We start from the raw sequence: 12,857 nt of genomic DNA on the forward strand, positions 1-12,857 counted from the left end.
CACTATCATTATTTGGAATTCTTTATCAGGTAAATTCCCTATTTCTTCCTGTTTTGTTTGGTTTGGTGGGCATTTATCCTGTTCCTTTACCTGCTGGGTATTTCTCTGCCTCTTCATCTTGTTTATATTGCTGTGTTTGGAGTGGCCTTTCTGTATTCTGGCAGTTTGTGGAGTTCTCCTTATTGTGGAGTTTTCTCACTGTGGGTGGGTTGGGCAGGTGATATGTAAAGGTTTCCTGGTTAGGGAAGCTTGTGTTGGTGTTCTGGTGGGTGGAGCTGGATTTCTTCTCTGGAGTGCAATGAAGTGTCCAGTAATTAGTTATGAGATGTCAATGGGTTTGGAGTGACTTTGGGTAGCCTGCATATTAAAGCTCAGGGCTATGTTCTTGTGTTGCTGGAGAATTTGCATGGTATGTCTTGCTCTGGAACTGTTGGCCCTTGGGTAGTGCTTGGTTTCCGTGTAGGTATGGAGGCGTTTGATGAGCTACTATTGATTAATGTTCCCTGGAGTCAGGAGTTCTCAGGATTTGGACTTAAGCCTCCTGCCTCTGGTTTTCAGTCTTATTCTTGCAGTAGCCTCAAGACTTCTCCATCTATTCAGCATTGATGATAAAACATCTAGATTAAAGATGAAAAGTTTCTCCACAGTGAGGGACACCCAGAGAGGTTCACAGAGTTACATGGAGAAAAGAAGAGGGAGGAGGGTGATAGAGTTGACCAGGAGGAGAAGAGGGGGAATCAAAAGAGGAAAGAGCAAGCTAACCAGTAATCACTTCCTTATGTGCTCTCCACAGTCTGGACCACTCAGAGATGTTCATGTAGTTATACAGAGAAGAGAAGAAGGAGAAAGGAGACAGAGGTGGCCAGGAGGATAAAAGGAGGAATCAAAAGGAGAGAGACAGATCCAGCCAGTAATCAGTTCCCTAAGTGTTCTCCACAGTCCAGAAAATATAAAGAGATTCACAGAGTTGGCTAAAGAAGAGAAGGGGGAGGGAGGACATAGAGGCGACTTGCTGGAGAAAAAGGAGAGTCCAAAGGGGGAGAGAGCAGTCAAGCCAGTAATCTCACTCTGAAGTAAAATGGGTACTAAAGATTGGGTTCTTAAAGGTACAAAATTAATAACAAATACCAAAAAGCAAAGATAAAAAATCTAGAGTGGAGGTTGGATTCTCAAAAATACAATATTAAAGAAAAAAAGTCACAAAAATTAGAAAAAATATATATGAAGTTTGCTTTAAAAAATAGAGCCTTTTTTTTTTTTTTGCAAAGTACTAGTAGGTTATAAAAATGAAAATGAAAGGAGTAGTAGGGTACTTAAAAATAAAAAAAAATTTTTTTTTAATTTAAAGAACGATAATAGTAAAAATATATCTAGGACTTTCTCTGGTGTTGTTGTGGACAGTGTGGGGTCATTTAATTTTCAGATAGTTCCTTGATCTGGCTTATACTTCTCAAGATCTATAGGCCCCATCCTATGTAGTCAATGCTAACTACAGGGTTTTAATCTATTGCACCTGTCACTTCCTAGGTGGTTCCCTCTGTTTTAGCTTCTGTTTGCTGGTCTCTTCAGTGTCTAATTTCCACCCTGACCCAAGGGGGCGGTGGTGGACACTTTTTTAGGCTCACTTGTTCAGTCGGTTCATCAGGAACTCTATCTATCAGATCTAGGCCCTTAAATCTATTTCTCACTTCCACTGTATAATCATAAGGGATTAGATTTAGGTTATACCTGAATGGTCTAGTGGTTTTCCCTACTTTCTTCAATTTCAGTCTGAATTTGGCAATAAGGAGTTCATGGTCTGAGCCACAGTCAGCTCCTGGTCTTGTTTTTGCTGACTGTATAGAGCTTCTCCATCTTTGGCTGCAAAGAATATAATCAATCTGATTTCGGTGTTGACCATCTGGTGATGTCCGTGTATAGAGTCTTCTCTTGTGTTGTTGGAAGAGGGTGTTTTTTATGACCAGTGCATTTTCTTGGCAAAACTCTATTAGTCTTTGCCCTGCTTCATTCCGTATTCCAAGGCCAAATTTGCCTGTTACTCCAGGTGTTTCTTGACTTCCTACTTTTGCATTCCAGTCCCCTATACTGAAAAGGACATCTTTTTTGGGTGTTAGTTCTAAAAAGTCTTGTAGGTCTTCATAGAACTGTTCAACTTCAGCTTCTTCAGTGTTACTGGTTGGGGCATAGACTTGGATTACTGTAATATTGAATGGTTTGCCTTGGAAATGAACAGAGATCATTCTGAACTTCCTGATGTTCAAGCTGGTTTTAGAAAAGGCAGAGGAAACAAAGATCAAATTGCCAACATCTGCTGAATCGTGGAAAAAGCAAGAGAGTTCCAGAAAAACATCTATTTCTGCTTTATTGACTATGCCAAAGCCTTTGACTGTGTGGATCACAATAAACTGTGGAAAATTCTGAAAGTGATGGGAATACCAGAACACTTGACCTGCCTCTTGAGAAATTTGTATGCAGGTCAGGAAGCAACAGTTAGAACTGGACATGGAACAACAGACTGGTTCCAAATAGGAAGAGGAGTTCGTCAAGGCTGTACATTGTCACCCTGTTTATTTAACTTATATGCAGAGTACATCATGAGAATCGCTGGACTGGAAGAAACACAAGCTGGAATCAAGATTGCCGGGAGAAATATCAATAACCTCAGATATGCAGATGATACCACCCTTATGGCAGAAAGTGAAGAGGAACTCAGAAGCCTCTTGATGAAGGTGAAAGTGGAGAGTGAAAAAGTTGGCTTAAGGCTCAACATTCAGAAAACAAAGATCATGGCATCTGGTCCCATCACTTCATGGGAAATAGATGGGGAAACAGTGGAAACAGTGTCAGACTTTATTTTTCTGTGCTCCAAAATGACTGCAGATGGTGACTGCAACCATGAAATTAAAAGATGCTTACTCCTTGGAAGAAAAGTTATGACCAACCTAGATAGCATATTCAAAAGCAGAGACACTAATTTGCCAAAAAAGGTCCGTCTAGTCAAGGCTGTTGTTCTTCCTGTGGTCATGTATGGATGTGAGAGTTGGACTGTGAAGAAGGCTGAGCGCCAAAGAATTGATGCTTTTGAACTGTGGTGTTGGAGAAGACTCTTGAGAGTCCCTTGGACTGCAAGGAGATCCAACCAGTCCATTGTGAAGGAGATCAGCCCTGGGATTTCTTTGGAAGGAATGATGCTAAAGCTGAAACTCCAGTACTTTGGCCACCTCATGCGAAGAGTTGACTCATTGGAAAAGACTCTGATGCTGGGAGGGATTGGGGGCAGGAGGAGAAGGGGACGACAGAGGATGAGATGGCTGGATGGCATCACTGACTCGATGGACGTGAGTCTGAGTGAACTCCAGGAGTTGGTGATGGACAGGGAGGCCTGGCATGCTGCGATTCATGGGGTTGCAGAGTCGGACACTACTGAGCAACTGATCTGATCTGTTCACTTGGGCTGTGGCGATGGAGGAACGCTGCAAACAAATGACACTGGCATCTGTGGGGAGTGCTCCCAGTGTCTTGGGCACACTTGGCTTGCCCCAGCTCATGACGTGTGTGCTTTCCCTGTCTACACTGCTTAGGCTCTAGGTTGCTCTGCCGTGAACTGTCTGAGGCCAGCCCTGGGTTGCCTGCACTCCCCAGGTCTAAGCCACTCAGGTTCAGGTACTGGGGTACTCCACAAAGGTGCAAACTCCGTTGGGCCTGCGTTTTGTGCCCTTCCCAGGTCCAAACAGCTCAGGTGACCAGGAGTTTTGCAAGCGCTGTCATTGTGATTTATCACCTTCCCCCGTCCCTGGTGCTCGGTTTTCTGGTTGTACAACCGGCGCACCTTCTCAGGTGGATGTCGACTGTCCAGAATCCCAAAAAGTCTTGGTTAGCAATGAAGCCTGCTTGCAGTTTGGTAGATGATGCCTCTCTGGGGCTGCGATTGCCCCTTTCCGATTCTGGCTGCCCTCCTCTGCCTGTCTCCTGGGGGGATGGGCCTGTCCGCAGCCAGCTAGCTCTAGTAAGTCCTTTGTTCTGTGAGCGGGCCTGGTGGTGTCTTAGGTTAGGGCTTTTCACAGGGTACTTATCCCACAGTCTGGTTTACTATCTCAAGTTAGTTCCCTCAGGTTGCCCTGGGGCATTCAGGCCAGGTCCTTACTGGAAATGCAGCCCGGGCTTCCCTGCCCAGCCCCAGCTTGCTAGTGGTGAATGCGGGCCTCTGTGCTGCTTCTCCTCTGGGAGTTGACTTAGGCACGGAATCTGTGGGTTTTAATTATTTATTTATTTTTCCTCCCAGTTATGTTGCCCTCTGAGGTTCCAAGGCTCGCCACAGACTCGCCAGTGAGAGTGTTTCCTGGTGTTTGGAAACCTCGCTCTTTTTTAAGACTCCCTTCCCGGGACAGATCTCCATCCCTACCGCTTTTATCTCTCTTTTTATCTTTTATATTTTTTCCTACCTCCTTTCAAAGACAATGGGCTGCTTTTCTGGGTGCCTAATGTCCTCTGCCAGCATTCAGAAGTTGTTTTGTGGAATTTACTCAGCGTTCAAATGTTCTTTTGATGAATTCGTGGGGGAGAAAGTGGTCTCCCCGTCCTATTCCTCCACCATATTAGGACCGCCTCCTCATGTTTATTTTCTATTCAACTTTTCCTAAGCTTTTTGAGTTGAATTTGATAAATTACATTCAGTTCAGTTCAGTTCAGTTCAGTCGCTCAGTCGTGTCCGACTCTTTGCAACCCCATGAATCGCAGCACGCCAGGCCTCCCTGTCCATCACCAACTCCTGGAGTTCACTCAGACTCACGTCCATCGAGTCAGTGATGCCATCCAGCCATCTCATCCTCTGTCGTCCCCTTCTCCTCCTGCCCCCAATCCCTCCCAGCATCAGAGTCTTTTCCAATGAATCAACTCTTCGCATGAGGTGGCCAAAGTACTGGAGTTTCACTTTAGCATCATTCCTTCCAAAGAAATCCCAGGGCTGATCTCCTTCAGAATGGACTGGTTGGATCTCCTTGCAGTCCAAGGGACTCTCAAGAGTCTTCTCCAACACCACAGTTCAAAAGCATCAATTCTTTGGCGCTCAGCCTTCTTCACAGTCCAACTCTCACATCCATACATGACCACAGGAAGAACCATAGCCTTGACTAGACGGACTTTGTTGACAAAGTAATGTCTCTGCTTTTGAATATGCTATCTAGGTTGGTCATAACTTTTCTTCCAAGGAGTAAGCATCTTTTAATTTCATGGCTGCAGTCACCATCTGCAGTGATTTTGGAGCCCAGAAAAGTCTGACACTGTTTCCACTGTTTCCCCATGTATTTCCCATGAAGTGATGGGACCAGATGCCATGATCTTCGTTTTCTGAATGTTGAGCCTTAAGCCAACTTTTTCACTCTCCTCTTTCCCTTTCATCAAGAGGCTTTTGAGTTCCTCTTCACTTTCTGCCATAAGGGTGGTGTCATCTGCATATCTGAGGTTATTGATATTTCTCCCGGCAATCTTGATTCCAGCTTGTGTTTCTTCCAGTCCAGCGATTCTCATGATGTACTCTGCATATAAGTTAAATAAACAGGGTGACAATACACAGCCTTGACGAACTCCTTTTCCTATTTGAAACCAGTCTGTTGTTCCATGTCCAGTTCTAACTGTTGCTTCCTGACCTGCATACAAATTTCTCAAGAGGCAGATCAGGTGGTCTGGTATTCCCATCTCTTTCAGAATTTTCCACAGTTTATTGTGATCCACACAGTCAAAGGCTTTGGCATAGTCAATAAAGCAGAAATAGATGTTTTTCTGGAACTCTCTTGCTTTTTCCACGGTCCAGCGGATGTTGGCAATTTGATCTCTGGTTTTTCTGCCTTTTCTAAAACCAGCTTGAACATCAGGAAGTTCACGGTTCACATATTGCTGAAGCCTGGCTTTGAGAATTTTAAGCATTACTTTACTAGCATGTGAGATGAGTGCAATTGTGTGGTAGTTTGAGCATTCTTTGGCATTGCCTTTCTTCGGGATTGGAATGAAAACTGACCTTTTCCAGTCCTGTGGCCACTGCTGAGTTTTCCAAATTTGCTGGCATATTGAGTGCAGCACTTTCACAGCATCATCTTTCAGGATTTGGAATAGCTCAACTGGAATTCCATCACCTCCACTAGCTTTGTTCGTAGTGATGCTTTCTAAGGCCCACTTGACTTCACATTCCAGGATGTCTGGCTCTAGGTCAATGATCACACCATCGTGATTATCTGGGTCGTGAAGATCTTTTTTGTACAGTTCTTCTGTGTATTCTTGCCATCCCTTCTTAATATCTTCTGCTTCTGTTAGGTCCATACCATTTCTGTCCTTTATCGAGCCCATCTTTGCATGAAATGTTCCTTCGGTATCTCTTATTTTCTTGAAGAGATCTCTAGTCTTTCCCATTCTGTTGTTTTCCTCTATTTTTTTGCATTGATCACTGAAGAAGGGTTTCTTATCTTTTCTTGCTATTCTTGGAACTCTGCATTCAGATGTTTATATCTTTCCTTTTCTCATTTGCTTTTCGCTTCTCTTCTTTTCACAGCTATTTGTAAGGCCTCCCCAGACAGCCATTTTGCTTTTTTGCATTTCTTTTCCATGGGGATGGTCTTGATCCCTGTCTCCTGTACAATGTCACGAACTTCATTCCATAGTTCATCAGGCACTCTATCGATCAGATCTAGGCCCTTAAATCTATTTCTCACTTCCACTGTATAATCATAAGGGATTTGATTTAGGTCATACCTGAATTGTCTAGTGGTTTTCCCTAGTTTCTTCAATTTCAGTCTGAATTTGGCAATAAGGAGTTCATGATCTGAGCCACAGTCAGCTCCTGGTCTTGTTTTTGTTGACTGTATAGAGATTCTCCATCTTTGGCTGCAAAGAATATAATCAATCTGATTTTGGTGTTGACCATCTGGTGATGTCCATGTGTAGAGTCTTCTCTTGTGTTGTTGGAAGAGGGTGTTTGTTATGACCAGTGCATTTTCTTGGGAAAACTCTATCAGTCTTTGCCCTGCTTCATTCCATATTCCAAGGCCAAATTTGCCTGTTACTCCAGGTGTTTCTTGACTTCCTACTTTTGCATTCCAGTCCCCTATACTGAAAAGGACATCTTTTTTGGGTATTAGTTCTAAAAAGTCTTGTAGGTCTTCATAGAACCGTTCAACTTCAGCTTCTTCAGCGTTACCGTTGGGGCATAGACTTGGATTACTGTGATATTGAATGGTTTGCCTTGGAAACGAACAGAGATCATTCTGTCGTTTTTGAGATTGCATCCAAGTACTGCATTTTGGACTCTTTTGTGGACCATGATGGCTACTCCATTTCTTCTGAGGGATTCCTGTCCGCAGTAGTAGATATAATGATCATCTGAGTTAAATTCACCCATTCCAGTCCATTTTAGTTCGCTGATTCCTAGAATGTCGACATTCACTCTTGCCATCTCTTGTTTGACCACTTCCAATTTGCTTTGATTCATGGACCTGACATTCCAGGTTCTTATGCAATATTGCTCATTACAGCATCGGACCTTGCTTCTATCACCAGTCACATCCAAAGCTGGGTATTCTTTTTGCTTTGGCTCCATCCTTTCATTCTTTCTGGAGTTTTTTCTCCACTGATCTCCAGTAGCATATTTGGCACCTACTGACCTGGGGAGTTCCTCTTTTAGTATCCTATCATTTTTCCTTTTCATACTATTCATGGGTTCTCAAGGCAAGAACACTGAAGTGGTTTGCCATTCCCTTTTCCAGTGGACAGACAGCATGGTAGTGGCAGAAAAACAGAAATGTAGACCAATAGAACAAGATAGAAAGGCCAGAAATAAACCCATGCAACTATGGGTACCTTATTTTTGACAAAGGAGTCAAGAAAATACAATGGGGCAAAGATAGCCTCTTCAATAAATGGTGCTGGAAAAACTGGACAGCTACATGTTCAAGAATGAAATTAGAACACTTCCTAACACCATACACAAAGATAAGTTCAAAATGGATTAAAGACCTAAATTAAGACCAGAAGCTATAAAACTCTTAGCAGAAAACATAGACAGAACACTCAATTACATAAATCACAGCAAGATCCTCTAAGACCCACCTCTTAGACTAACAGAAATAGAAACAAATGTAAACAAGTGGGACCTAATTAAACTTAAAAGCATTTTCACAGCAAAGGAAACTATAAGCAAGATGAAAAGACAACTCTCAGAATGGGAGAAAAGAATAGCAAGTGAAACAAACAACAATGGATTAATTTCCAAAAATACAAGCAGCCCATACAATTCAATACTAGGAAAACAAACAACCCTATCAAAAAGTGGGAAAAAGACCTAAACAGATATTTCTCCAAAGAAGACATACAGATGGCTAACAAACCCATGTAAAGATGCTCAACAAAACTCATTATTAGAGAAATGCACATCAAAGCCAAAATGTGATATCACCTCATATTGGTCAGAATGGCCATCATCAAAAAGTCTACATACAATAAATGCTGGAGAGGGTGTGGACAAAAGGAAATGCTCTTGCACTGTTGATGGGAATGTAAATTGATACAGCCAGTATGGAAGACGGTATGGAGAATCCTTAAAAAACTAGGAATAAAACCACCATATGACCTATGAGGGAACCAAAATTGGAAAAGACATATGTATCCCATTGTTCAGTGCAGCATTATTTACAACAGCTAGAACATGGTGAAGGAAATGGAAACCCACTCCAGTATGGGTTGGGGGGTGGGGAGCCTGGTGGGCTGCCGTCTATGGGGTTGCACAGAGTCGGACACGACTGAAGTGACTTAGTAGCAGAACATGGAAGCAACCTAGATGTCCACCGACAGAAAAATGAATAAAGAAGTAGAGGTACATATACACAATGGAATATTACCTAGCCATAAAAAGGAACGTATTTGAGTTAGTTCTAAAGAGTTGGATGAACTTATAACCTATTATACAGAGTGAAGTAAGTCAGAAAGAGAAAGATAAACATCATATTCTAATGCATATATACGGACTCTAGAAAAATGGTCCTGAAGAATTTATTTGCAGGACAGCATTGGAAAAACATACATAAAGAACAGACTTATGGACATGGGGAGAGGGGAGAGGAGGGTGAGATGTGTGGAAAGAGTAACATGAAAACTTACATTAGCATATGTAAAATAGAGAGCCAAAGGGAATTTGCTGTATGGTTCAGGAAACTCAAACAAGGGCTCTGTATCAAACTAGAGGGGTGTAATGGGGAGGGAGATGGAAGAGAGGTTCAAAAGAGAGGGAATATATGTATACCTATGGCTGATTCATGTTGAAATTTATAGAAAACAGCAAAATTGTAGAAAGCAATTATCCATCAACAAAAGATTAAAAAAAAAAAAAAGCAGCACAGTTGTTTTGTGAAACAACCAAGGGTAATTCTGTCAAATTCACTTAATTAGACTTCCCAGAGTTGGAGGATTAGATGGAACAATGGTTGTATTGTGCCCCTTTTAGAGCCTCTTTTTCTGTCATACACAATATGGCTGTTGAAAGTTAACGTATGAAATGTATACCTGACTACACCTGTAAGGGGAAAACGATGGTGCTTAAGCAAGAAAGTATATGATCTAATTTGTATTTTTTCAAGGTCACTCTGATTGTTGAGTGGAGAACTGATATGGGATGTGGTGGAAGGCAAGAATGTTACTGAGACCAGCTGGAAGGCTGCTACACTCCTCTAGGAGAGAAGAAACATCTCTTGCATCATATTCCTGTGGTAGATATTATGGATGGACTCATATTTGGGGTATATTTTAATGGTCCAGGCAAATGGACATGCTAATGGGGAAGTATGGGGTATGAGTTGTCCAGAATGAATCCCCAGTTAATTTTTAAACAAATGGATGAAACAGCTCTCTTTTATTTTTTAATTTTTCTGAAACAGCTGTTTTTAACTTAGGAAAGCTTGCAGGAGAGCAGGTTTTAGGGAAGGAAATTAGGAATTCGTCGTACATGTCAAGTTAAGCATCCATATCAGGAGGTAAGTGTATTGCTTGAGAGTTTCCGCTCCTTTTCAGGTACCCAAGCTTCTGCTGCCGTCATGCTCTTTGCTTCCTCCCCACCCTTCCTGATGGACAGCCTTCTCTTTAAGCTCTTCCATTTCCTCTATTTTTGTTCTGACTGGTGAGTTCAGGGCTGACATTTTTCCTGTCACAGCACACTAATCTCTTACCTTTGTGACTGACACTGGAGAAGGTTATTGAAAGGTTGTGAACTGAGTGATATTTTGAAGAGCCACCTGTTATTTTCCAGTTCTCACCAAGCCAAAGGGAAGCCTGCCTTCCAGCAGTACTGCCCCTCCCCAGCCCCTACTCCAGTTTGCTGCCACTTCCCTCTCCTTGTCTCTGACCCTTCTTCTCTGTTGCTGGAAGGTCTACCAAAAGCCACATGGCAAGGACTTGTTTGTCTCCACTTTGCTTTCCAAATTATCATCTGAGGAAACCAGAAACATTCATCGCAATGCCTAAAGGGGTCTTTTTATCCCTAAAACTACTTCTCTCCCATCAAGCCCAGCTGGACTCTTTCTGCCTCACCATATAGCCACTGAGCTTTCCCACATCGCCAACTGTGGATACAGTCCCTTTTCTGGAATATATCTATTATTATGCCAAGAAAGGAAACCAATCTGCCCAGTCACCCTGAAAAAGCACAGTTATCTACTAAAACACTCACTGTATCAGAAAGCCTTACTGCATATTATCTGCAATGTTTCAGAAAGGCCCAGACACTCATATAGAGCAAATGGCTCACTCATTCACATCAGTCAAGGGCACTGCCTTTAGGACTTCCGGCTATGTGACTCTCCTTGTGATAACTCAAGAATATCATTCTAAAATTACGACTTTGTTGTTGTCGTTCAGTCTCTAGGTCTTGTCTGACTCTCTCCTTCGTCATGGAGTGTAGCACACCAGGCTCCTCTGTCCTTCACTATTTCCCAGCATTTGCTCAAATTCAGGTCTGTTGAGTTGATGATGCTATCTAACCATCTCACCTTTTGTTGTCCCTTTTCCTCCTACACTCAATCTTTCGCAGCAATAGGGTCTTTTCCAATGGGTTGGCTCTTTGCATCAGGTAGCCAAAGTATTAGAGCTTCAGCTTCAGCATCAGTCCTTCCAATGAATATTTAGGGTTGATTTCCTTTCTGATTGATTTGCTTGATCTCCTTGCAGTCCAAGGGACTCTCCAGAGTCTTTTCCAGCACCAGAATTTGAAAGCATCAGTTCTTTGGTGCTCAGCCTTCTTTATGGTCCAACTCTCACATCTGTACATGACTACTGGAAAAGCCACAGCTTTGACTATACAGACTTTGTCAGCAAAGTGATGTTTCTGCTTTTCAATATACCCTGTATGTTTATCATAGCTTTTCTTCCAAGGAAGAGCATCTTTTAATTTAATGGCTGTAGTCACTGTCTGCAGTGATTCTGGAGCATAAGAAAATAAAATCTGTCAGTTTCTACTTTCTCCCTTCTATCTGCCATGAAGTGATAAGACCCATGTGGTATGATCTTGGCAAAAATTATCATCAGCAATGGTCAAAAACTGAATAATTACATAAACCCTATGCTAGTTCTGAAATAAACTCCAAATGATGATATTAAATATTTCAATAAAAAATAAAAGGATGAGCAGACAACTACTAAATATAACAGTATAACAAGCACCTAAAAATCACAATGCAGGTAGAATAAAAAATTTGGTAATACAATACCTTGGGGTCAAATTTTTAATTAAAGTCAACAAAACTAGTGAATTCTAGCATAGGCCCTAATTAAGTGATCAGAGAAATATTCCCTGCAATTGCATAGCAAAACTACCAAGATACAAAAGTTAAAAAAACACAGGGATGATTACTGAAGCCAAGAAAATATCAACAAATAAGTTTTTAGACAGAGAATGGCAAGAAATGAGTATCCAAAATATCTACAGAAAATTCCCTGTGTTAAGTAACAATCTGAGAAAACATTTTGTAACATGTTCTAAACTGATGGAAAATTGATGGAAAATAGCAATGCACGATACTGGATGCTTGGGGCTGGTGCACTGGGACGACCCAGAGGGATGGTATGGGGAGGGAGCAGGGAGGAGGGTTCAGGATGGGGAGCACATGTATACCTGTGGTGGATTCATGTTGATGTATGGCAGAACGAATGCAATATTGTAAAGTTAAAAAATAAAATAAATCTACACTGTTAAAAGAAAATAGCAGATACAGGCAATGCAACTGAGGCTTCTTTTCCTCCAAAATTTAAACTTTCTATTTTGTATTGGGGTTCAGTTCAGTTCAGTTCAGTTGCTCACCCATGTCCGACTCCTTGTGACCCCATGAACCACAGCACACCAGGCCTCTCTGTCCATCACCAACTCCTGGAGTTTACCCAAACTCATGTCCATTGAGTCGGTGATGCCATCCACCGTCTCATCCTCTGTCATCCCCTTCTCCTCTTGCCTTCAATCTTTCCCGACATCAGAGTCTTTTCAGATGAGTCAGCTCTTCGTATCAGGTGGCCAAAATATTGGAATTTCAGCTTTAACATCAGTCCTTCCAATGAACACCCAGGACTGATCTCCTTAGGATGGACTGGTTGGATCTCCTTGCAGTCCAAGGGATTCTCAGGAGTCTTGTCCAACACCACAGTTCAAAAGCATCAATTCTTCAGTGCTCAGCTTTCTTTATAGTCCAACTCTCACATCCATACATGACCATTGGAAAAACCATAGCCTTGACTAGATAGACTTTTGTTGGCAAAGAAATGTCTCTGGTTTTTAATATGCTGTCTAAGTTTGTCATAACGTTTCTTCCACGGAGTAAGCGTCTTTTAATTTCATG

This window comes from Bos javanicus, chromosome 5 (assembly GCF_032452875.1).
Source record: "Bos javanicus breed banteng chromosome 5, ARS-OSU_banteng_1.0, whole genome shotgun sequence".
NCBI lineage: Eukaryota > Metazoa > Chordata > Mammalia > Artiodactyla > Bovidae > Bos > Bos javanicus.